General features: G+C 48.3%; 1 protein-coding gene across 1 annotated transcript in view; it reads left to right on the forward strand.

Annotated features, from left to right (window-relative positions):
• Nucleotides 1-5,002: 5,002 nt before the first annotated feature.
• The window catches only part of LOC146839356 (glutathione S-transferase P-like), a 265,840-nt gene continuing 244,269 nt past the window's right edge, over nt 5,003-26,573 (forward strand). The window contains exon 1 of the mRNA XM_085651353.1: nt 5,003-5,032. The gene's annotated coding sequence lies outside the window, so the exon portion shown is untranslated. The remainder of the gene's footprint in view (nt 5,033-26,573) is intronic.

Below are 26,573 nucleotides of genomic sequence, written 5' to 3' on the forward strand. Positions count from 1 at the left end.
ACAATCTCTATTCTTACGGAAGTTCTTTAAGGCGGGACAACAAGGAGAACTGGAGGTCTTAGCGCGCTTCGCGCTGAGGCAGCGACTGGGTAGAGCGCGTCGGGTGACAGGGAAAACAAACGGTGCGGACCCTAGATCCGATGCGAACTCGCGGTCTAGTTCAGGTGTTACAGTACCTTGTTTCTTGCAGCAAAGGTGGTTGCGGGGCGTCCAGCGGCTCTTATAGAAGGGCGAGGCGGCGTCCGGGGCTCCCACACTTTACGAGGGAAGGGTTCTGATCCTTCAGACTCACAGGGGGAGTGGGGTGCTCAGGTGGGGCAGGTGAGCAGAGTGGGGCAGCCGGGTATGTAGTCTACGTCCGGGCCGTCCGAGGCTTCGGGATGCTCACAATGCCGATTCCGGTGGGAGGGGTGAAGGTGCGCAGCGGGCCTCCAGCGGGTGAGGTGACGGGGGCAGCCCAGCACAGCGTAGAGGGAGCGGCTCGGATTGAGCGAGGCTCGGCTCAAGGCGGGGGCAGCCGAGCAGCCCGGTCACGGCTCGAGGAGGGGCTGACAAGCACGAGGGTCACAGCTCCAGCGAGGGAAGGAGCACCACAGTCCAGCGGCAGGCGGGTGAAGGTCAGGATGAGCCCAATGGTCCTGGGGCTCAGTTCAGGGGGCAAGCTCGCTTCCAGGCCTTTGGAGATCGTTTTTGGAAAGCACAAGTTTTCTTGAAAATAAAAAATGCAGCAAATCTTTAGCGAAGGGTTCCTCTTCCCTCCTTTGGCAGCAAGGACACCACTGCAGGCCAGTCCCCCGGGATAAGGACAGTCTTACTCCTTACAGCTTTCCTGGCGCTTCCTCCTCAGGCAGAGATTCTTCTTGGTTCCAAGCGGATCTGATTTCTTAGGAGCAGGGCTCCTACATTTATACTACATTTATTTTGTTCTCCCAGGCCAGGGGGGCCCTTGCATAGTTCAGTCCAGTTCTGGAGCACTTTGTTGACGCGATGCAGGCTTCTTCTTTCAGAGTGCAGGGCAGAGTCATCAGACACTCCACAGGGGGCGGAGCCGGCATTGTGGTGGCAGTGCACAGTCCTATTCAGAGTCCAGGTGTACTCCTCCCCCCATCTACCTGTCAATCTTTCTATTCACCACCAGGCTACCTAGCCCTGCCCATCTGGGTTTCCCCAGCCCTGTCACTCACACAAGCCAGACAGCAGATACACATCACGCAGAGGCGGGCTGAAATGGTTAGGCAAGCAAAAGCCAACTTTCTAAAAGTGGCATTTGCAAACGCAGAATATCAAAATAAACCTTACGAAAAGATGTACCTTATTATTCTGAGTTCAGGCATACTAAACTCGATCTTCTACCATGTTCCCTGGGCATGTTAGGACCCTAGGATGTAATAATCTTAACAGCCCATTCTGGCCTATGAGAACAGGGTGAAAAACGAAAATGGTTGTAATTCACTATTAGGACATGCCACATACATCAGGGCTTGTCCTACCTTATGCCTACAACGCACCCTGCCCTTGGGCCTACCATAGGGGTGACTAACATGAAGTTAAGGGAAGGTTTTAGGGACAGGCAAGTGTGTGCACTTGCAAGTCAGCATGTCAGTACCAGACTGCAGAAAATAAATGCGTTGTTTCCCGTAGGAGTAATGTCTCTTACTCAGCACTCCGATATTTATTGAATTTTTAAATGATTGTACAAAGATTGTAGAATTGTAGTTTTGAAGCGTCTTTTATTTCAAGAATCCTTATAAAGTTCATATGATGTTCATTCTATTTTACTCATAGATTTCAATCAATAGGTTTCATTATTCATCACATTTCTGCCCAATGCATTTCGGGTGAACCCTTCATCAGGGGACTTGTATTCTGAAAACATTAAACGAATATCATATAGCAAGGTATAACACAAATAACAAACAATCAATTTCGCTGTTCTCATGCTAACAGTGATGGTTATAACAGAGCTGTGAGTTGGTGTGTCGGGTAAAAAAGGAAAGGGTGCCGGACCACGTGAAAGATTTAGTTATGAGCTGGTATTGTGAACGAGGTTATTCGTAAAAAATAAACGCACAAGCACACTTATCGTGTGAAAATTGTTAACGTGAGCAAAATACGGCAGTTTGGAAAGAAAAAAATATCGCAGTTACCGGAGGGTCGTGAATGGTAACAATGAAGTGCATGCTCAATAATCGTGAAGAAAAGAGAATTTAACGCTGTGGTGCGAGCGATATACAAGGTTTGATTCTAACCTTTCTGTTTAGGTTCTTGGGAATCTTGGATGCATGGCGAGAAGAACCACAAGGTGACGGAGCGATAAAAATAAGCTTTCTGAAAAACATGAAATAGTTTCGTGTAAACATTATACCATATGTGAAAATTAATCACTGGGTATGTAACACAATAATAATGTAGACATCACCCGTATGTGTGAGCTTACCGCGATGTGAGGTTTCGATCGGATTCCTCTATCAGACTTCCCGAGCTCCTTCGAAAATGTTTAGATCCTGTGTGTTAAGGATATGACGGTGATTTGATCACGTGATCATAGAAATTAAAGAAAGACTACCATGCTATAAAGTCGGCTGAACTTTCATAGACGAAGTTATCATAGAATTTTTAATTGTGATTAGTTGCTGTTTGAAAAAGATAGCAACCTCTGGTATTATCACAAGAATGTGATAGTTAGTGTACTGAATTGAACCTGAGTGTGAAAGCGATTATGTAAACGTCAACGTATGTGTGCACTTTCAGCGGTGTCAATAAAGTTAAATACCGGAAATTCGGTGAAAAAATGCGAAAGGGGTGCAAGAAAAAATAATAAATAACCCAAACTCTTTGGAATCAGAAAAAAGCAATATGCAGGGTGGTCTATTGAGGTAAGAGAAAGTGATCAATGTAATGGTTAATTCAGCTCAATACATAGAAAAGGATAAAGATCAAAGTCCATATACATATATGCATCTGTTGGTGTGATGTGTGAAAGGAACAGTATTTCACAAAAAACAATTAAGGTCTAGCCGTTCATTCAGACCTTTTGGCTGGAGGGTATTGAGATGGGTAATCCAAAATGTCTCTCTGCGTAAGAGATGTTGGGGATTATCTCTTCCAGGAAGAATGGGTACCTGCTCCAGTATACAGAAACGCTGTTGACTTGGGTTGTGGTGCTGTAAATTGAAGTGCGTGGCTACGGTGGATTTAGTGTTCTTGAGTCTAATGTTGCTTTTGTGTTCTATAATTCTTGTCTTTATTTTTCTCTGGGTTTTTCCAACATATGCTTGACCGCATTGGCATTTCAACATGTATATGACGTTGTTACTGTCACATGTACCTGTTACTCGTAATTTTATAGCTGTTCCTTTGGTGGGGTGTAGTATTTCATTACCCTTGATTATGGCGTTACAGTTACTACAGTTGTAACAGGGCAGGGTGCCACGGTATTGTACTCTGGAAACGTCATCTTTTGATTGTAGGAGTTCCTTGAAGTTGCGAGTACGTTTGTATGCAAATCTCGGGCTGTTGGAAAAAATTCCTTTGAAATCTTCTTCGTGTGCTAATAATGGCCAGTGTTTGAGAATAATTTTCTTAATGTTGTAGCTTCGTGTTGAAAATTTGGGATTGAACACTTGTCTTTGTTCCTCGACTTTGGATTGTGGAATTAACAACTGTGCTCTTTCAAGTTTCCGGACTCTTTCCTGGGCATCATTAAGTGTGGTTTCGGGATATCCTATCTGTTTGAATTTGTGAATGGTGATGGTTTTCGATTCTTTGTAGTAATCCTGGTTTGAAGAAATTATTTTAATACGTAGTAGTTGCGAGAAAGGTAGATGTTGTTTAATGAGGGTTGATGAAAACTTGAAAAGTGTAGGAAGTTGTTTTTGTCGGTTGGTTTGGTAAATACTCTAGTGTCGAGTTTTCCGTCATTGTTGATAACAAGTACATCCAAGAATGGAATTTCCCTTTTATTGATGTTGAATGTAAAGCCAATTCTATCATCAACTTGATTGAGATCTTCAATAGCTGTCATTAATGCTGATTCTGAGCCACTCCAAAGTATGAAAATATCATCTATAAAATTCAATAAATATCGGAGTGCTGAGTAAGAGACGTTACTCTTACGGGAAACAACACATTTATTTTCTGTATATACTTCACCCTCTAGCCCAGGAGGGAGGCACTTACCAGGCACCCTAAATCAATCCAATCCAGATTACCTGATCATAAGGAGTGCGAGGATCCACATTCCATTTGAAGTACCAGACTGCACGCAGGTTCTGCAATGGCAGACCTAGACACATTTTACCAGGCCGCTTCTGTGGGTGGCACAACCAGTGCTGCAAGCCCACCAGCGGCATTTGCATTTACAAGCCCTGGCATTCCTGGTGCACTTTACTGGGGTCTGACAGTAAACCAAATAAGCCAATCATGGAATCCAACCAACATATACATTTTACATAGGGAGCACTTGCACTGTGGCACTGGTTGGCAGTGGCACAGTGTGCTGAGCGGCCAACACCATAAAAACACATGAGGAACAGCGACAAAAAGTGGAAGGGAGACTCACGCCAAGGTGCCAGGTCTAACACCTTTTATATGTTATGTGATTCCTCATGTTACCGTTTATGTGTTTGGTCAATGATCATGTCATCTTTTACATGCTAGGTGATTCCTTATGTCACCTTTCACATGTTAGGTGATTCCACATGTCACCTTTTACGTGTTTAGTGATTCCTCATGTCATTGGTTACCTGTTTGGTGATTCCTCATGTCACCTTTTATGTGTTTGGTGATTGTTTATGTTGTCTTTTAAGTGTTAATTGATCCTTATTTCATTTTTTGTGTGTTTGGTATTGAGCCAGGCTGACAAGCCCCTAAGCACTGGGAAACGTCCTCTCTTGCTTTAATGATTTGGCAGTCAGTCAGGGCGTGGATGAATGAAATCACATCACATGACCTGGCTATATAAGAAGCTGTCGGTCCCACCCTGCAGTGCCAGGCCAGCATTCAGCAGGAGCTACGGGACCTCTTTGGACAAGTAAGAACCCCCGCCTCCCCCGTGCCTCTCTCATCCCCTCTTCCAACCCAGAGACAGCCCCAGGTCTCCCCTGTGCCTCTCTCCACCTCTTTTCTATCGCAGAGACAGGCCCAGACCTTCACCCCGTGCCTCTCTCACCTCCTCTTCCAGCTCAGCGACAGCCCCAGGACTTCACTCCCCCTCCCCGTGCCTGTGTCATCCCCTCTTCCAACCCAGAGACAGCCCCAGGTCTCCCCTGTGCCTCTCTCCACCTCTTTTCTATCGCAGAGACAGGCCCAGACCTTCACCCCGTGCCTCTCTCACCTCCTCTTCCAGCTCAGCGACAGCCCCAGGACTTCACTCCCCCTCCCCGTGCCTGTGTCATCCCCTCTTCCAGCCCAGAGACAGCCCCAGGACTTCACTCCCCCTCCCCGTGCCTCTCTCATCCCCTCTTCCAACCCAGAGACAGCCCCAGGTCTCCCCTGTGCCTCTCTCCACCTCTTTTCTATCTCAGAGACAGGCCCAGACCTTCACCCCGTGCCTCTCTCATCTCCTCTTTCAGCTCAGAGACAAGCCAAGGCCTATACCCCCACCTCTCCCTTCTTCCTCATCAGTGTTGTATCCCTCCTCTTCTCACCCTTCTGTGTGTCCTTGCTCGTCCCGGCCTCTTTCTTCCCTCAGAGTTCTTTTTGTTCTGCGTTCATCCCCTTTCTTTCTCCCAATCATTCACCCTCTTGCCTCACTTTGCTTGCCCCCTCGCCTTTGCTGTCGTCCTTACATTCCCCCTCTCCTCTCTCTCTCTTGATTTCACCCTTTCCTCTCTCTCGTGATTCAACCCTTACCTCTCTCTCTTGCTATTACCCTCTCCTCTCTCTCTTGCTATTACCCTCTCCTCTCTCTCGTGCTGCCACCCTCTCCTCTCTTTCGTCTTACACTCCCTCCTCTCCTCTCTCTCATGCTTCCACCCTCTCCTCTCTCTCGTGCTTACACTCTCTCCTCTATCTCTCATGCTTACACTATCTCCCACTCTCTCTCGCTTGGTTTTGCCCCTTTTTCTCTCCATCATACTTTCACCTCCGCCTCTCTGCCCGCCCTCATCTTCTCCTCTCCCCTCCCCTTCCATTGCTTTTATCCTCTTCTCTCTACTTTACTTCCACCCTCTACTCCTCCTCTCTCACTGTCTCCTTTGCTCTCTTCTTTACACTCACCCTCTCCTCCTCCCTCTCTCTCGCTCTCTTCCTTACATTCACCCTCTCCTTCTCCTCTCTTTCTTTCTCTCCCTCGTTCTTTTCCTTACACTCATCCTCGCCTCCTTCTCTCTCTCTCTCTCTCTTACTCTCTTCCTTACACTCAATCTCCCCTCCTCCCTCTCTCTCTCCCTCTTTCTTACACTCACCCTCTCCATCTCTCTGTCGCTCGCTTCCTTATACTCACCCTCTCCTTATCCTCTCTCTCTTTCCCTCACTTTCTTCCTTAAGCTCACCCTCTCCATCTCTCTCTTTCTCCTTCACTCTCTTCCTTACATTTACACTCTTCTCCTCCACTTTCTTTTGTATCACCTGCCTTGTCCTCCTCCTCTCTCTCCCCCTCGATATCTTCCTTAAACTCACCCTCTACTCCTCTCTCTCACTCTCTTCCTTACACTCATCCTTCCCCCTCCTCCTACTCCTCTCTCTGTCTCTCTCCCTTGCTCTCTTCCTTACTATCATCTCCACCTCTCTCCCTCACTGTCTTCAATGCTCTCATCCTTGCGGTCTTCTGTACAATCATCCTCTCCTTCTCTTCCTTCTTCTCCTCTCTCCCCCTTGCTCTCTTCTTTACACTCATCCTCTCCTCTATCTCACTCTCCCCTTACACTCAGCCTTTCCTCCTCCTCCTCTCTCTCTCTATCCCTCTCTCCCTCACTTTCTTCCATACACTCACCTTCTCCACTTCTCTCCCTTGCTCTCTTCCTAACACTCGTCCTCTCCTCCTCCTCTCTCTCTCTTCCTTACACTCACCCTCTCCTCCTTCTCTCATTTCCTTACACATCGCTGTAACATAATCTTGGGCACTTTACACTGTTGATGTCTCATTCATTGTCCAGACTTCAGAAACTGTTGACGCAAATTATAAGATTTCTTCACAGGAAAGAAGCAGGCAGTCTTTAACACAATCTTAACAGCCCTTGTTTCTTTCCACTAGAAGTCTCACAGTAAATGCATTTGTACTAGGCCTGGGAGTGAGATTCTACTATGCTTGCGGAGTATGCAGAGTTGTTCCCACTCCGCGCTCCACGTAGCGCGCGGAGTTACGAAAAGCTCTGCTTTCCTCGATCGCACTCGCTAACAGTAAGTTGGCGAGCGAGGAAAATCTTACTCCAGTCCACATCTTGGAGAGATTTCTGAACACGAGCAGTCACAGATGGCTGCTACTTCTCGTGTTGAGAAACCTTCATTTCGCATTGAGGAAGTTGGCGCTCGAGTAGAAAATCTACTTGAGAGGCAGAGAGAAGCAGCACCCTCTTGGGCTGCGTATGGTCCCGTTCACTCTGATTTTCCAGCGCGACAAGCACCGGGCACTAAAAATCATCACGAACGGGGTGACGTAACACGCTCCACCGCTTCTGGAACTCTGCGTAGCGTGGCAGAGTTTTTTGGTCACTTTGAGGAGGTCCGCTTGGTAGAATTCCGTGAACTCTGCCCAGGCCTAATTGATATGAAGTAGAGAAATGTTTCCTGTTCAATTGATTTGTGAATAACAGTTGCATGTGGTGCTTTTGTGCATGTGAAAATGTGCTTGCAAACATAAATGCTTTTTGTCTGCAAAGAAACAAAAGAATATGTATTTTATATTCACAAATTGTGGTGTCTACAATCAAGGAGTAATAAAAAGGCGAGTGTTAAGAATCAAACCTGAATTCTGTGAGCAAAGTAACAGTTACATTTGCCCTCTTTGTAACTATAACATGCATTCGCAAAGGCTTCGTTCATTTTATTTTTTTTACATGCTGCGCAGCAGTTGAGCTGCTGGGCAACATGGCTTAACATAAAAAGTAAAGCGCTATGACACAGCCAGTATCTTCCATGTCATAGCGGTTTTTTTTTTACATTAAATCATGTTCCTCAGAAGCTCAACTGCTCTCCAATATGTAGAAAAACATTGACGAAGTCAATAGGATTTGCATATGAATAACCTATTGGCTTTGCCAATGCTTGCTGTCTTTTTAATTTCACAGTGTGTGGCAGCCTGTTGTAATTGCATAATGCAGGTTTGAAACAATAACTTACTCATTCCCAGGGCTTTCTGTGACAGGCAGTGACCACCTTGCACTCAAAATACACAAGGCACTTTTACTTCTGGACCAAACATGATTCAGTTCTCTGCGCCTCTGTTACACACACATAAGTCTGCAGTAATCAATTAACCAACGGAGGTTTCATGACATAAAATAGTGCATTTCCCACTGATGAGTGTAACTTGCATTCATTTCTCATTCAAGGTGCGTGTTATTTATCTGATAGTGAAAGATCAACAGAATAGTTTCAGAATATTTTGTTCCTTCCGGCCACGCATTCGATTCTGTGTCCACGCTCACTGACCTCGTACCCATTGCGCTCAGGACCACAGCATTCAGACGATTTTAATGCACTTTGACTGCTGCATCCATACGATTTTAATGCACTTCGACTGCTGCATTCATACGATTTTAATGCACTTCGACGGCTGCATTGACGAGCTATGTAAAGTCTGAGACGGCCAGTGATGTTAGCCGATGAGTTCCTGCAGATCCTCACCTTCACTATGGGCCTGATTACGAGTCTGGTGGTCTGAGCACTGCCAGACCCGCGTGGGCTGGTGGGTGGTGGTCCAGCCACCGCTGCACCGGCGATCCGACCTCCCCATTACGAGTTGGGCACTCAGACTACCCTGGGACCACTGACACAGCCATAGAACTGCCGTTCCCTGGAGGTGGCGCGGCAGTCAGCAGGCTGCAATATGCTTGGCGGGACAGCAACGGTCCTGCCACGCATATTACGAGTTTCCTCTCCACTGCCGGTGACTTGGCATTTCCTCCTCCAAGTCAACCCTGGCGGAGAGGAAACAAAGGGGGCCCTACAGGAGCGCCTGTGCCTCCTCCGTTTATGCATGCACACAGGAGGGCATAACATGTGCCCCCATTGTGCATACGCAAAAGTTCCTGGACGGCATGGACTTTTCAGTCCATGCCATGCAAGAACCTTGTGAGGAGTTCCCATTGTGGTGCCTTTTTACAAAGGCTCCGTGGCCTTTGAACGAGGAACCACCCAGGGAATGCCACGCCGCCCGCTAGTCAGACTACAAATAATTTATAATCTGGTGGGTGGGCGGTGGTGAGTCTCAGTGGAGCGAGGGCACGGCGGGGAAGTACCACACGCCCCCGCACTGCTGAAACTCGTAATCGGGCCCTAAGTGTCTTGTTTTATATATTGTGTAAAATTTACCTGCGATCTGTAATTATCTAACACGGTGCACTATTCATCTGACAGAATTGTACAAAAACATGGTCTTCTGGTGTTACAGGGGATTCAGAAAAAGAAACAAATCTGGTCAGTGGCTTAATTGCACCGTGTATGACCAGGAAACCTGGATTCAAGCCACGACTTCTCTGCATGACTAAGCTGTGTGATTTAAGTAAAATCAAGTTACCTCATGTGTTCAATTCACAAGCTAGTGACATTTGAGAGCACTTTGAGTAATTTAGTTCAAGGGGATCTGTTAGACCTGGCACCTTGGCGTGAGTCTCCCTTCCACTTTTTGTCGCTGTGCCTCATGTGTTTTTATGGTGTTGGCCGCTCAGAGCACTGTGCCACTGCCAACCAGTGCCACAGTGCAAGTGCTCCCTAGGTAAAATGTATATGTTGGTTGGATTCCATGATTGGCCTATTTGGTTTACTATCAGGCCCCAGTAAAGTGCACCAGGAGTGCCAGGGCGTGTAAATACAAATACCGCTGGTGGGCTTGCAGCACTGGTTGTGCCACACACAGAAGCGGCCTGGTAAAATGTGTCTAGGTCTGCCATTGCATAACCTGCGTGCAGTCTGGTACTGACATGCTGACTGGCAAATGTGCACACACTTGCCAGTCCCTAAACCTTCCCTTAACTTCATATTAGTCACCCCTATGGTAGGCCCAAGGGCAGGATGCATTGTAGCATAAGGTAGGACAAGCCCTGATGTGTGTGGCATGTCCTAATAGTGACTTACGCCATTTTCGTTTTTCACTATTGTAAGGCTACCTTGTTCTCATAGGCCAGAATGGGCTGTTAAAATTGTTACATCCTATGATCCTAACAGACCCAGGGAACGTGGTAGAAAATCGAGTTTAGTGCCTAAACTCAGAATAATAAGGTACATCTTTTAGCAAGGTTTATTTTAATATTCTGCGTTTGCAAATGACACTTTTAGAAAATTGGCATTTGCTTGCCTAACCATTTCAGCCCGCCTCTGCTTGATGTGTATCTGCTGTCTGGCTTGTGTGAGTGACAGGGCTGGGGAAACCCAGAGGGGCAGGGCTAGGTAGCCTGGTGGTGAATAGAAAGATTGACCTGGGTGGGAGGAGTACACCTGGACTCTGAATAGGACTGTGCTCTGCCACCACAATGCTGGCTCAGCCCCCTGTGGAGCGTCTGATGGCTCTGCCCTGCACCCTGAAAGAAGAAGCCTGCATCACATCAACAAAGTGCTCAAGAACTGGACTGAACTAGGCAAGGCGCCACCTGGCCTGAGAGAACAAAAGATTTGTGGTATAAATGTAGGAGCCCTGCTCCTAAGAAACTAGATCCTGTCCTGCCAAGAAGAAACCTCTGTCCGACAAGGAGGAACCGGGAAAGCTGCATGGAGGAGTACTGTCCCTGACCTGGGGGATTGGCCTGCAGTGGTTGCCTTGCTGCTGAAGAAGAGGAAACGACCAAAGGAACTTTTATTTGACTTGTGCTAAAGATCTCCAAGGGCTTGGGAAAGAGCTTGCCCCCTGAACGAAGTCCCAGGACCAGTGGACTTCACCGCCGTGAGAGAGCGCTGGAAAACGGACCGTTTTCCTGTACTGTTGAAGAGAACTGCTGTGTGCGCTTCCCGATCGAAGCGTACCCCCCTGAAGCTTGTACCCGCTGTCCGGCCCGAACAAAGTGACTGAGGCCCCTCTACGAGCCGTAGCTTGCACCGCAAAGGAAGGTTTCCATCCGGCCTGAGCAACGCGGCTATCTGGCCCCTACGAGCCGTAGCTCGCACAGTAACGGAAGGACTGTGATCCGTACTTGCGTTTACCCCCCTACGAACTGTACTGCCAGCGTACGCTCCTTTCCCCTGCTTTTGGGAAAGCTGCGGCGCGAGTGGTGGTCGTGTACGTCTCCCCTGTGCGGAGCGTACTGTTGTTGTATCCAGCACTTCGAACCAAGATTACCGATCTCACGGTACGGCGCGAACGCTGCGACGAGCTGTGAAGTGCCGTGCCTACGCACCGTCCCCTGCCTGCACACCCAAGGTCCAAAGTACTGTAGTACGCAACGCCCAGGAAGACACCGCACCGGACACCGCGCCTGATGCCTGTGCAACCTTCGTGACGAACTTCCCCAAGATAAAGGTACTGTGCCAGATCACACCGTAGGGTGTACGCTCCTGCCTGGAGCGCCTACAGTGCATGCATGACCCGTTCCACGAGCCCCTGTTTAACGCGTCTGAAACAGACTGAAGGGAATGACGCGCACGGAACCGTAACATTACGCTAAAGTGAAGAACTCTTTTGCTACCAAGTATTGTGGGCCCTTTAACAGCTATCTGGTCTTGTGCTAATCCTATATCTCTATATAAAATCCTATTTTTGCATATATCCCAGTGTGGAGTCCATTTGTGGGGTTGTCGCTGACTTACTGTGTGTGTGTTCACAAATGCTCAACCATTGCGCCTGAGATAACGCCTTGTCTGCTCGCGCCAAGCTACCTAGAGGGTGAGCAGGGGTTATTGTTAGAGTGTACCCCCTTACCCTGACTAGAATAAAGGATCCCTGCTTGACACAAGTACCTACCTGTGCCAACCAGAGATTTCCAGTTCTAACAGGATCTTATACAAAAACCTTATTTATATATGATTTAATAGCCTGTAATGTTCCACCATCCATGAAAATAATGTTGGCCATGATGAAAAGGGCACCAGACAATGGGTTCACTTCGTTCACTCCTGGTGTTTCTTGATCAGTGAGTTTATCAATGTTTTGAATTTTTATTTTTAGAAACTTTCACTTCAAATGTCAACGCAATGTTGTGATCTAATGCACTAAATTGAAACATTTCCATATGTTAAAGAAACATTTTCTACATTTTGAAGTCTTTATCGTGTGCTAACATTTTACTGTAATTTGCACACCAAATATTTTGAAGCTTTTGCCTGTTTTTGGCACTTGGGGATGAGTCAGGTCACTGGCCCCGCAGTGGGCCCACCGCAGAGCCATTTAAAGTCATGGCCAGAGTGGGCAATTGCCCATGGCCCACCCTTCCAAGAGGCCTGTCTCCTTCCCATTCTACACAAGCATGACCAACAGACCACTGCATGAGCAGAGTTTACTCGGGTTTGGGGGAGCTGCTTATTCAACCACTTGACAGGGCCTCTTTTGTTTCTGGCCTCTCTGCTGAGACGATTCTCCGGGCCCTTTTCACACTCATGTCCCACCTTGTTGTTCTCCTCCTAGTTTGTTCGCTTCTACACAATGATCCTTTGACTCCGTTGCTGTGAATCTCCCGCCTGACACTGGTTTTAATCCTGCTTTTCCATTCTCTCTCTGGGGGTTCGGGCTCCCAGTTCCGAGGTACATAGAGTCCCTGATGCACGCTCTAATGCAGCAGTTAAGCCTTCGTGGCTCTGTGAGACTACAGACAAGTTGTGGGTACCTCAATTATTGGCACTAGTTGTGGAATTGTTGCCCACACCATCTGCTCTGCCTCCTTCATGGTCAGGCTTGACATGGCGAGGTGAGCCAGATATGTTTGTTCAACTTGTCTAAACTAGTAAAAGGTGAAAAGGTCACTTACCTTAATGCCTCCAAACTGTTTGCATGGGGTTTTAAATGTTTAGAAACATCATCAAAATGTAGCTGTTGTTTTCTCTCCAAGAAACATTGGGTATGGGTGATACCCTCTGACCTTTGACACTGTGCTCAAGGGCATCAATTTACTATTGAACAATGATGCAATTCACTATCTGAATGTAGCATCCCAAGAGGCGACCTCATACAGAGCACAGTGAATAAACAATGCCATGGAAGAAGTTGTAAACCAGTGTTTGATAAATTAGTGGTGTGTGGCCACTCCTCGGATGTGTCTGTAAAGTTGAGTTTTTTGTCCCAAATGTTGACCCTTTTCCTGAATGTTAACAGCTCTCTCCCGTATTGGCTTCCATGCCAGGTGGTCCCTCTAGCTTTAAACATAGAAATGTGAAAGTTCACTGGATTTTTTGCAGTTCGTTTTGACACTGGGACTGCGGCTGTCTGCAAAGTACATCCCTGAACATGACATTCTCACGAGCTTCCATTTCTCCAATAGTCACTTCAGTGTGCCAGCAATGGGGGGTCTCGGCAGGGGAGAGCACAGCGCCTCTGAGTGCCTCGAGGCACTTGTGACCTGCATAGACTCTGGCACAGTGCACTGCACGGATTGCGTTTGCGTGCCTTAGAAAATGAAAACAGTAATATCTGTCTAACCTGCCCCTGCCCATTCAAAGATTAATGGGGGTAAATCTCCTCTGCTCCCCCAACCCCATTGGTGCTCTCAGAGCAGGATGGGCTGCCATGACCCAACCATGAGCCCTGGCCACATTGTCCACATAACCTCTTGCACTATGGGCTGGATTGAACTCTTCGCCAGGGCAGATTTTGATTTCCAGTCTGGCACTGTTGGTGGCCCCTTTGTCCAAGTCACCTCTGCTCGAGGGTACATTTGAGTATGGACCCTCCCCCAGCCCTACCTTCTTCCAGGCGCATGTTCACTCTTTCTAAGTGCGTGCCAATCCTTTGTGTTTCCCACTGCACTGGTTAATCTCTAGAAATCTGTCTTGTCAGCTTGTCTTACCTGCCTGACCTTGCTTCAGGTACCTCCGCCTGCCTCCCCTGCCCCCTCCTCCTGCCACAAATATCCTGTAATTGCCAAGTAGCCGAAGCTGCGCCCAAGGGAGCCGTGCCAAGGCTGAGGTCAGACCAGGGTAGCGACTCGAGCGTGAGACCGAGAGAGTGGCATTGCACCACCTGTGCCCAGGAGGTGTGGTCCTGGCACTCTGCCTGCTTGCATGCAACTGTCACCTCATGCTCTTGCACAACATTCCCCCACAGAAGGTGCCAGCCCTGCAGGTGCCCTGGGCAGGCCTGGAGCATGGCTGCCTGTGCTTGGGACAGCGGTCATCACAATGCCCGCTGCTGCCCTGGCCAAACCCTGAGTCATGACTGCTAATGAAGGCCGGTACTAAGCGTGCAAGCGTCTGGTCCTGGGATCTGGCAGGTGCTAACCATGATTCCGGGCCCCAGTATAGGTTCAACAGTGCATGTGCCTGGTCCATGTTTGGAGGAACCTCCTTAAAATCTCTCATTCAGAGGTTATTACTAATAAGATGGGCACAGAGCATGTCCAGTGGCTCCATGTCCTTCGTATGTCGCCGATGAATGTGATTGATTGACAACATTCACAGCACACATCCTATAGTGTAAGATCTCCTGGTTTCAGGCCTGCACATTATAAGATAGGATCGCTTGGTGCAGGTCTGCACCTTATGACATAGGATATCCTGGTGCTGGTCTGCACCTCTTGACGTAGGATCTCCTGGTGCAGGTCTACACCTTATGACGTAGGATCTCTTGGTTCAGGTCTGTACCTTATGACGTAGGATCTCCTGGTTCAGGTCTGTACCTTATGACATAGAATCTCCTGGTGAATTTCTGCACCTTAAGATGTGGGATCTCCTGGTGCAGTTCTGCACCTTATAACATAGGATCTCATGGTGCAGGTCTGCACCTTATGACGTAGAATCTCCTGGTGCCGGTCTGCACCTTATGGCGTAGGATCTCCTGGTGCAGGTCTGCACCTTATGACGTAGAATCTCCTGGTGCCGGTCTGCACCTTATGACGTAGGATCTCCTGGTGCAGTTCTGCACCTTATGACGTAGGATCTCCTGGTGCAGGTCTGCACCTTATAACATAGGATCTCCTGGTGCAGGTCTGCACCTTATGACGTAGGATCTCCTGGTGCAGGTCTGCACCTTATGACGTAGGATCTCCTGGTGCAGTTCTGCACCTTATGACGTAGAATCTCCTGGTGCCGGTCTGCACCTTATGACGTAGGGTCTCCTATTACAGGTCTGCACCTCATGATGTAGGATCACCTGATGTAGGTCTGCACCTCATGATGTAGGATCTCTTCATGCAGGTCTCCACCTTATAACATAGGATCTCCTGGTGCAGGTCTGCACCTTATAACATAGGATCGCCTGGTGCAGGTCTGCACCTTCTAACATAGGATCTCCTGGTGCAGGTCTGCACCTTATGATGTAGGATCTCCTGGGGCAGGTCTGCACCTTATGATGGAGGATCTCCTGGTGGAGGTCTGCACCTTATAACATAGGATATCCTGGTGCAGGTCTGCACCGTATGATGTTGGATCTCCTGCTGCAGAGCGGCACCTCATGACATAGGATCTCCTGGTGCTGTTCTGCACCATATGAAGTAGGATCTCCTGGTGCAGGTCTGTACTTTATAACATAGGATCTTCTGGTGCAGGTCTGCACCTTATAACAGAGTACCTCTTGGTGCAGGTCTGCACCTTATAACATAGGATCTCCTGGTGCAGGTCTGCACCATGTGACGTAGGATCTCCTGTTGCAGGTCTGCACCTTATGATATAGGATCTCCTGGTGCAGGTCTGCACCTTATAACATAGGATCTCCTGGTGCAGGGCTGCACCCTATGATGTTGGATCTCCTGGTGCAGGTCTGCACCTTATAACATAGGATCTCCTGGTGCTGGTCTGCATCTTATAACATAGGATCTCCTGGTGCTGGTCTGCATCATATGACGTAGGATCTCCTGGTGCAGGTCTTCACATTATGGCGTAGGATCTCCTGGTGCAGGTCTGCACCTTATAACAGGATCTCCTGGTGCAGGCCTGCACCTTATAAGATAGGATCTCCTGGTGCAGGTCTGCACCGTATGACATAGGATCTCCTGGTGCTGGTCTGCACCTTGTGATGTAGGATCATCTGGTGCAGGTCTACACCTTATGACGTAGGATCTCCTGTTGCAGGTCTGCACCTTATGGCGTAGGATCTCCTGATTCAGGTCTGTACCTTATGACGTAGGATCACCTGATGCAGGTCTGCACCTTATGGCGTAGGGTCTCCTGGTTCAGGTCTGTACCTTATGACGTAGGATCGCCTGGTGCAGGTCTGCACCTTCTAACATAGGATCGCCTGGTGCAGGTCTGCACCTTATGGCGCAGGATCTCCTGGTTCAGGTCTGTAACTTATGACGTAGTGTGAGAAGTTGGCCTGATATATGTTGTCCACTAGTTATAGTGGGCACCCTGTATCAGTCCAAACAACCCCTTATGGTTATAGGTTAAAGAGAACCTTTACTGAAAGCTATCCTAGTGGTAGCTATGGAGAACAGCCTTCAGGCTACGTCGTGAAGGAATGTAAATCAGCTTGTTTTACCAGTCTATAATCTCTTGAATGATCAAATGAAAAGACTACCACACCAGGAATATATTTTAAATATATTTATTTAAGATAAAACACACCCCTCTAGTCTCTTTATGAGGCTGGAGTTCGAAGTACTAAAGTTACAAGTCAGTATTCAACAGAAAAAGCACAAATACATGTTTGGACCCTAGGGGCGTATCAAACCATATACCAATAAAGTGGTAAAGGAACCACGAATGAACTAGACACAAGGCCTAGAGCCTGTAGAAGTGCTTGGACCACAAGGAACCACCCAAGGCAGTGACACAGGGGACCCACGAGGGACATGTGCAGTGTGAGAACACAGCCGTGAATCGCCGTTAACTTCTATGGGGAAAGTCGCGGTTGGAAATTAAGAGTGTAAGGACACTTAGAGGATGTCTACGAGCGAACCCTTTTGGACTTATAGGTATCTAGGGCCAACACCCACGGGAGCACCGGAGCACTCGAGTTACCTCACCCCGGTTAAGCCGGGTGAATAGGTGTCAAATGGTGTCGGGTCGTGGCGCTGTTTTCAATAGAAGCTGCTCAAGAAGTGCCGCTGCCCTGAAGAGCAGAAGTGTTCGAATCGATCCAAGTCCGGATCAAGGATGGAAGGAACCTGAAAGCAGAGGGGACCGAGTCTGGGTCACTTACCAGTGACCAGGGGCACGATAGTCCAATGCCCACAGATGTCGGTAGCTTCAGGTGAGTTGATGGGTGTCTTGATTCTTCAGCCACGAGGTCCAGGAGTCGACGACGACCAGGAGCTGGATTCGAGCTGTCCCACAAAGTCTGTCGAGTGCTGCGATGTCGGCGACCAGATTGGACACAACAAGCCTTGGCAAATATGAAAAGGACGTCAGTGCAGACCAGCAAGGTCTGGGGGACTCACCCAGCGAGGGTAAGTCGGGGCACGTCTGGAGCAACCAGGACACAAGGCCTAGAGCCTGTAGAAAAACCCAATCAGAAGAGGAGTTGCTTCATGGGGACCTACTAGCCAACGGACTAGCGATCGCGAAGGAGCCTCGAGCGGTCGTACTTGAAACTGGCCAACGGGTCACTCGTGGAATGGAGGCCAGAGATCTTCGGTGCAGGAGGTGCTCAAGGCCGGGGCTACTCGGAGCCCAAAGCACAACTTCGAGGAAGACCAGGAAGATGATGGATCAGCAAAAGATCACGGTGTCCAGGGGTCACGGTTCCACGTCACCCACGATAGCCACGGGCCTTTGCTGTGGTTTCAGGGTAGCCTCGGTGAAGTCTGGAAATCTAGCTCTGGGGTTGCAGAGACTTCGGCGTCCGGCAGGAGCTTCAGATTTGCACACCGGACAGTTGCTTCTTTGGTGCCTGCCAAGCAGGGGAGTCTCTCCTTGACCCCAATGGAGATTTCTTCAGTCTTCTAGTTGAAATAGAACGTCAAAGGTCCAGGATATATTTTGCAGAGTTTCGTCCAGGGTAATCTAAAGTCGCAAGGACTGGGTTCCCATACTTATACAAAGTTTGGCGGTTGGACATACTCTAGGGACCCACCTATGGGAGGTTTTGGAAAGAGGGGTGGATACACCCATTTCCTTTGTCCAGTTTCGCGCCAGAGCAGGGGCAGGTAGCCCCTGCAACCGGTTTGATCTGGACTATGCACAGGAACACCAAGTGTGCCCCCAGTGCAGGACTTCAAAGCACCAGAGAGTGCTCCCGCCCAGCCCTAATACACATCTGCCTGTCTGGGGAGGTGGGTACACCTCCCTGGGACAGGAAACCTATTGTCCAGGCCTCCCCTGCCGGAGTTTCGGTCAGCAGCAGGAGGCCACACCCGTGTCTGTGGCAGTGGCATCCATTTTGTGATGCCAGGGCTGTAGAAAGTCTTTACCAGGTAGACCAGCGTGAACATGTCTCTCCCTCTAGAAGGGTGGAATGCTACCCCCGCTGCCAGAACTGGCAGGGGGTAGTATTCCAAAGCGTTTGACACCAAACACGACATGTTTCCCTTCAGCCAGTCCAAAGTTAGCATTTACCGCGAGGTTATAATGCACTTAAGAATATATGGTCAGGCTGCACCACAAACAGCATCAGAGGAGGTACTCCGAATTCTGCAGATGGGCTCTGCTCATGCAGGGGCACCCTCTCACATAAGAACCAAGCACTCTGCCTTCAGGATTGTTAAGGCCTGCCATACGAGTGACTTATAGGTTTTATATGTGTGTGCAATAGTAGTGATATAGGTAGCCTATACCACAGTAAGGGGTGCAGGCACCACCTTACCCAGGCTGCAATAGCAGACCTGTGGTATCATTTTGGAGTGCTTCCCAGGGGTGGCATAATACATGCTTCAGCCCCTGGTAGGCCTCTGAGGTACCTACGCCCTAGGTACTTAGTATACCATATACTAGAGGCTTATAAGGCACTCCAGAATCCAATTAGAAATGTACCTAATGTACATGGAAACCATTTTAGAGAGGAAGCAGCTAGGCTGGGGTCCTGATTAGCAGGGTCACAGCCAGACTAAGGTCGAAAAACAGTGAAACACCAGCAAAAAGTGGGGGTACCCATGTGAAGCAGATCCTACTCTCCTACAGGTACCATATACTAGGGACTGAAAAGGGTACCCCGGTATCCAATCTGGTATGTACCTAGGCACTGAAAACAACAGTTTAGGGAGAAAGCAGATAGGCTGGGGTCTGATTAGCAGGATCCCCGTCAGACTAGTCAAAAACAGCATCACATCGAGCAAAAATTGGGGTTACCATAAGAAGCAGATCCTACTTTCCTACAGAGATTGAGTAAATGCGGTGTTTTTGAAATGCTGTGTCTTTGCGACCTCGCCGTGTAATACACTCACCAAGCCCTTTAGGACCCTTTGGTTTCATTTGCCAAACCCTCAGCTCAACCCCGAGTAGCTGTGACACTGAGAAGGACGACTTACACAGAAGAACACGTGCAAAGCACTTCAACGGCACCAAAACAATTGAAGAAGAAATCAACACGACACTTCAGAAATCCGACACCAATTTATAAAAATAGACTGTATTTTTATAAGAATATTTTAGACTCTTGAACAAAAAAGACCCATTGGAAGATTCCTGATTTTACAAGTGATAATAATTGAAAGTATTTTCACCTAACTGCAAACAAGCCTTGGCATATTCAACAAGTTTGACACTTAGAAATGCAATTAAAGAAAACTTGGGTAAGTGTCAATGCAGTGGGGTAGAGGTACTTGGGCCGACCAACTCCATAAGGGAGCTAATCAGGGGTACCATCAAAGTGGAGTGGTCTTGATGCAAGGGATGAAGGATGCTGAAGATGGTTCAAGGATGCTGTGGATATGACGCAGTCACCGGTGGTCTTCTTGCCGGTAACTCTTTTATCCACAAAGATGGTGCTGGGTCCTGGTTGCAGGGTTGACATCCCACTTGGTCCTCTCCAGTCTGGTCGAAGTCCAGTCACCACCAGTGTCCTGTTGTGTCCATGTGCTGAAAACAGGAGGCCAGGCGACTGACTCTTGGAGTCTCCTGGTTTTTCTGGGCTCTGGTGATGACTTCTCATTTAGAGGGACACAGCAGGCACAGCCCCTCCCTTCTCTAGTCTCCAGGTGCAGCAGCTACAGTCCTCCATGGTGCAACCTCTCTTTGCTGGTCCCTCGGTGCAGCAGGTGCCGTCTTAGTCAGTGCAGCCTCTCTTTGCTGGTACCTCATGCAGCAGGTGCAGTCCTCGATGGTGCAGCCTCTCTTTTCTGGTACCTCGGTGCAGCAGGGCAGTCCTTCTTTGGTCCTCTTTCCAGGACAGTTGAGATCTGAGTTGTAGGTGCCAAGGGTGCCCTATATATCTTCTGAAAATGCCCTCGGCTGGAAGCGGTTTTTAGCCAATGGTCTACCCAGATTCACTCCCTCCTGATGACCACTTCCTGGGAAGCGTACCATCTGGCTATTGCAGGATGCACCATTCTGTTCCCTTCCAATATGGAAAGACCTCTCTCTCGACACTCAGAGCTTCTTAGCCCCACCCCAGAGGTGTGGCTGCCAAGGGGCTACATGCACCTTGAAAAAAAGTATGACATGCGGGTTCCACTCTCTGCTCCCTGTGCCAGCCTGTCTGCCTCAACAATAGAGTGCCCCTCTGCCAGGTGTTGACCATTTGCCCTCCAAAGGCGGATTCTCTTTTAAAGCCTGCCTTTTGAGGCTAACACCTAAGTTGCCTAAGAGTTGTAGGCACATCTCTCTAAGAGGGCAGAAAGCTGACCCGTGGCAGAGGCCCCATGTGTGCCAAGGAAGGCACAGGAGTTTTAAGGGCAACAAAGTGCCAGCTTCGCTGAAGCTGCCCGCTGGAACAAGTTGCTTTACTTTTGACTTGAGATACAAGACGGAGTTAATGGAACAAGTTGTTTGATACCTTGGAGTGCCCACTTTGGTCGCACCATTCAGGAGTTAGTGCTGATGAGGGGTCTGCGTGTAATCCTGTACTCGCCAATTAGGCGACCAAGCCTTACGACAGAAAAAACTATGTTTCCACATGTTTACTGTCAGGGCATGCAAGCTACATGTCCTGCATATGTTGTATGTTGCACCCTGCCTTAGGACTTGGTAGGCCTGCCAGAGGGGTGACTTACACAGATGTGCAAGGGAAGTAGTGGCTTTCCCAATGCTGTCAATTGCAAAATTTGGGTAGCATTGCATGACTGCTCTGCCAGTCTGCAGTCGCGGACTGGGGGACTCGTTTTACTTGGGGGACCTCCAGGGTGGCACAAGCATTGCAGCAAGCCCTGGGGCACCTCTTTAACATACATGCCCTGGGGCACTTTATTAGGCTTACATGTAAGTTAGCCATTTCCATTTGAGTGCAGCCAATTCGACATACACTTTAGGTTCAGGGCACTGGCACTGAGGCATGATTAGAGGCCTCAGTGTACTCTCAGAGTCGAAACACCAGCAGCATCAGTCAAACAACTTGACCATACAAAAAGAGGCATTTCCTTACAGATACCTCCACAGTATCACAGAGGAGGCACCCGGATACCTTTGCTCACCTTCCACAGGGGTAACCAGACACCTCTGAACAGCAACGGTACATTTCTCCAGGTTCCCCAGTAAGGGGTCAATGGAACGGCAGGTCTTGTGTACAAAGATTCCTGAAAAGAAATCGTAATTGCATCAAATAACGATTAGGAATCGACTTAATAGATTCGGTAAAGGTGGGTGCAATTTGCACACCGACTTCTACTGACTGCAGTAGTATTTTGTGAACCTACCTATGTCTTAATAGGTTGGATCACAAAATACCAATTTGTAGTGGGATGCAATGCGACGAACCTCATGAAAATGCATGAGGCGGGTCATAACTTGAGACAGAGCACAATTGATGAGAGTCACAGGCATAGTTACCTACTGGGGTCGGCACACACCACCATGTCTGTGATTGCTTTTAAACAAAGAAATCTTTTTTTTTAAAAGCAGCCTGGGATGTGTTTAAAAAAAAGGAACCTTTTATAAGAGCAGGCAGAGGCTCTAGGTAGAGGTGGGAATGTAAATTCCCCTCCACCGGCAGAGTTGGCGGAGTCTTGGCCAATCCGCTATTCACATGGAGCTCTGGCCACATTCTGCAGTGCATTGCTAGCCAGTGGTAGGTTGGTGAGCGCATCCCCTAGTGCTATTTTCAGCCGCTAGGAGGGCAGCCGGCTAGATTTCCCCAACGTGGGCGGTCGCTGTCAGAAAACTATCACTCAAGTAGAAAATCAACTTGAGAGGTAGCAAAATCGACTCGAGAGCCGGCGCCCTCCGGCACACCGCATGGTGGTGTTCGTGCTGATTTTTTAGCACAAAACAAGCTCCCTGCACCATGCCAAATTCCTCCTGATTGCGGAGCTCTGCAGAATCTCGCAGAGTTTTCATGTACTTAGGGCTTCTCACTGCTCTTAAGAAATATTTTGTCAACATTAACTATTTGGATCTGCTTGTTTCTGAATGACTGTCACCAATTTGGATTTGGTGGTAAAATATGAATGTTTTGCAACTAGATTTTGGTCGCAAAACATTAATGCATAACTTAAGGAATTGGTATGCAGAAGGGACGTCTTTTAGACACTGCTTCCAAATAACAATTCGGGGGCAGATTTACAAGCCCTTTACGAGACATTTACGCCGCCGTTGCGTCCCTTGTGTGACGCAGCGGTGGCGTAAACCATGCGCCATGTTGCACCTTATTTACAATGTGACGCATCTAGGGAGATGCGTCACGTTGTAAAGCCCTGCGCTACATTAAACCTGCGCCAGGTTTAATGTATGCAGGGTGGGTGTTCCCTCGGAAAAAGCCTCGGAAAAGTGACGCAGTGAAATCTACAAGATTTCACTGAGGCACTTTTCCGACGCTGCTGCGTCAAAACCCTGCGCCTGCTTGAAGCAGGTGTAAGGCATGACGCAGCATGTGAGGTATGGGCAGCCCCTAAGCATTGCTGGAGTTGCGTCGTGCTTGCGACACGACTCCAGCAATGCGCCGCCCTTATGCCATCAGATGCGTCACGCATCTGTTTATCCTTGCTCTACGATGCGCTGCATTGTAAATGCGACGCATCTGTGGTGGCGCAAGGGTAAACTTGCGTGACGCATCTTTCCTGGCGCAACCCTGCTGATTTGCAGGGATGCGCCAGGAAACATAAATCTGCCCCTCTGTATTTAGTCTTGTACCCAAATGGCAAGTAAGTAACTGGTTACTAAATCTCAATTTGGGTTTTGTACATTTAAAAAGCCAGTTTGCTGTTGCAAAGGATAAAATTTAACGTGTGAGACTGCAAAACTGCTTTGTACATTAGGCCCGCCATCCCGTCTATTACTTCCCGGCTGAGGTGCAGACTTTGGAACTGCGAAAGCATGTTTGAGTGCCAGCGTCTGCTCAGCATCCTGTGATTCTGGGCAAATCACTTTACCCCTTAACCCCCCCCCCCTCCCCTCCCCAGTGGCCAAAAAATTACTTTGTCCTTGTGCAATGTAACTGATGCTCATGTAAAGTGCTTGAATACCTTTGAATAGTGTTTGCCAAAAAAAAAATGCTGCAGGTCCCACAGAGGCATCTTAAACCAAACTGGACACAAAATGTCACTTTGCAGCATGAAAAGAGGGTATGGGGTCGGATATGGGATCTCGTCGTTTTTCCACAGGTTGGGCACAGGATATGAAATGCCTTGTCCAGGTTCAGATAAAGGAAAGTGAGTGTCCATGTGGCAGGGTCAGCATTAAATCCTAGGCAGGAAGCCACTTGTTCAGATGGATGTAAATGAGGCATTATATAATGTATAGCAGGGAAGCTCTGTTGGGTAATGTTCCTAGAGGGATCATTATCTGAACTTCCTTAGAGGTGTCTATTATATATATGATGCAATCTCTCTATACATTTTATCAGTGTTTGTTATCAGTGTACCTTTCCAAGTGTGACTCATTTAATTACCAGAGAACCTGTTTCACAAAGTTTTCTCTTTCACATTAGCTGGGTGGAGACAATTTCACATATTTGTTTTTTTAGGTCACAGAACTGAGTTTAATTTGGGAAAACAGGCTCATTTTAAGTAGAAAACTGCCATTTTAAGAACTGTGGACTGCCTAAAATCATTGAAAGTAACTGGAACCTCATTTAAGTGAAGAACTGTACTTTTGAAGCCTGCGTAAAGACATCTTTTATATAAAGAACTTTATTATTACATAAATACAGCCTTGTGTCTCTGTGTGGTGGGTTGGTGGTTATTGTGTGGGACACCTTGAATGCTTAACCTAATGCCCTCTGGAATGTAGCCTGACTGCTCGCACCACGTTACCTAGAGGGTGAGCAGGGGTTATTTTTAAAGAGGTAATCCTACGCCCTGACTTAGAGGAAAGGGTCCCTGCTTGTCGCAAGTGCATACCTGCGCCAACCGGAGACCCCGGATTCTAACATTGGTGGCAGCGGTGAGGATTTATGGATTTGCATTCTTGGTGTCTGCACAGTGATTACTAACCATTGCACGGGGAAGACAGTCCAGTAGCTTGAGCCACAGAACTTTTTAATTTTAATTTCTCTTGCCAAGTAAAGAAGATCCCTTGCGTTTGAAGCCATGCCGGGCTCAAACAGCACAGAGAATACAGCATCTGAAAGTGGAGAATCAGTATGGGATGAGTCCAAACTGGACAGCTACTCCAGAGCCCAACTCCAGCGTTTCTGCAAGGAACTCAAGGTTCCACATAAAGGATGCAGGCTCAAAGGACAACTCCAAAAGGCGATGACAGCCTGGATAGAATCAAGGGGTGCAGCTGATAATGTTGTACCTGAGGTTGACGGAGTGGAACCAGCGGAGAGCATCCATAGTTTTGGCAGAGGCCTGTCGCCAGAGGAGCTGGCAGACAGACAGGCCGCAAGAGAACAAGAGGTCACTTTGGAAAAACTGAAATTAAATGGTCAATTGGAGCTGGAAAGCAAAAGGCTGGCTCTAGAAGAAAAAAAATGGCTCTGGAAGAAAGAAAGATTCTGATGGAGCACGACGCGAGAATGAGGGAACTGGCGATAAAAGAGAAAAGTTTGGAAAACCCTCCCTCTGGTGGCAGGGCAACGCCGGTGCAGGTAGAGCCAAGGGTGTACATGCCAAAAGATGTAGTTAAAGAGTATTCCAAGAATGATGACATAGGGCAATGGTTCCGGGCCTATGAGATAGCCATGTCCTCCCACCGGGTCCCTGAGAGAGATTGGGGAGCGGGGTTGTGGGGGCGGTTCCTCAATGAGGGGCGGGACACACTCTTAGATTTGCCCTCTGATTTCTACAACTCTTACCCCCACGTGAAGGAAGGTTTAATGAATAGATATGTGCTCACTCCTGAATTATATAGACAGAGGTTCAGGGGGTGTACCAAGATTGCGGGGGGTACGTACGTGGAGTATGTGACCTTTTTCTGCAGAGCACTGGATGGCTGGGTGAAGGGTAGCAAAGTTGATGATTACCAAGGTCTCTTTGATTTAATTGCATGGGAGCACTTGTCGCTTAATTGTTTTCCTGAGCTACGCCAACACCTGATCAATAGCAAGCTGACTAACCCTAGGAAGCTTGCTGAGGAGGCGGACCGCTGGGTCAGCACCAGGGTCCACAAGAGTCAAGTGGGAGACTCCGCCAAGGGTGGGCAGGGTCCCCAGCAGAAGAGTGGGGGGGACAAGGGAAAACAGAAAGGGTTCCCAAAAGGCCCCCAAAGTAATCCCCAAGGGAACAAGCAGAAAGGTTCTCAGCCTCCCCCACCCCCAAAGCCGACAGGCGCCCCGACAGGTAAACCTGTTCCCAAGGGGCCCCCTCAATGTTAGAAATGTGGTGAACTAGGTCACTTTGCCAGTGATCCCAAGTGTAGCCAGTATGTGAAACCATCACCCACTGGTGCTCTACCGAAGCAAGTGGCTACAGTAGCCTTTGGGGAGGAGGTAGAAGTCCCAGGTGGGTGGGACCCCGTCCAACTGACCTTAGTCTCACTAGGAGACAGGGAGATGGTCCCAAACGCCGACTTGCCCTCTAACACTAAGAAATATGGGCAAGTGGTGACCGTCAATGGGAAGAAGGTAGAGGCTCTTAGAGACACAGGAGCCAGCGTGACTGCAGTGCGGCAACACCTGGTATCTCAAGAGCAGGTCGTACCCCATGCCTATTGTCGGGTTGTCAATGCTTATACTCAGAAAAAGGAGTTTAAGAGGGAAAAATCAACCAGGCCACCCTCCACTCAATCAATGATACACAATACAGGACCTGGAGATATCAAAGCACTATTTCCGATTAAATGGGATTGTTAACAGGGTAATATAAACATTTGTTATACCCTCAACAGTAGTTCATATCATGAACTATCAGTACCAACCCTAGTGCCTC

The sequence above is a fragment of the Triturus cristatus genome, chromosome 4_1 (assembly GCF_964204655.1).
Source record: "Triturus cristatus chromosome 4_1, aTriCri1.1, whole genome shotgun sequence".
NCBI lineage: Eukaryota > Metazoa > Chordata > Amphibia > Caudata > Salamandridae > Triturus > Triturus cristatus.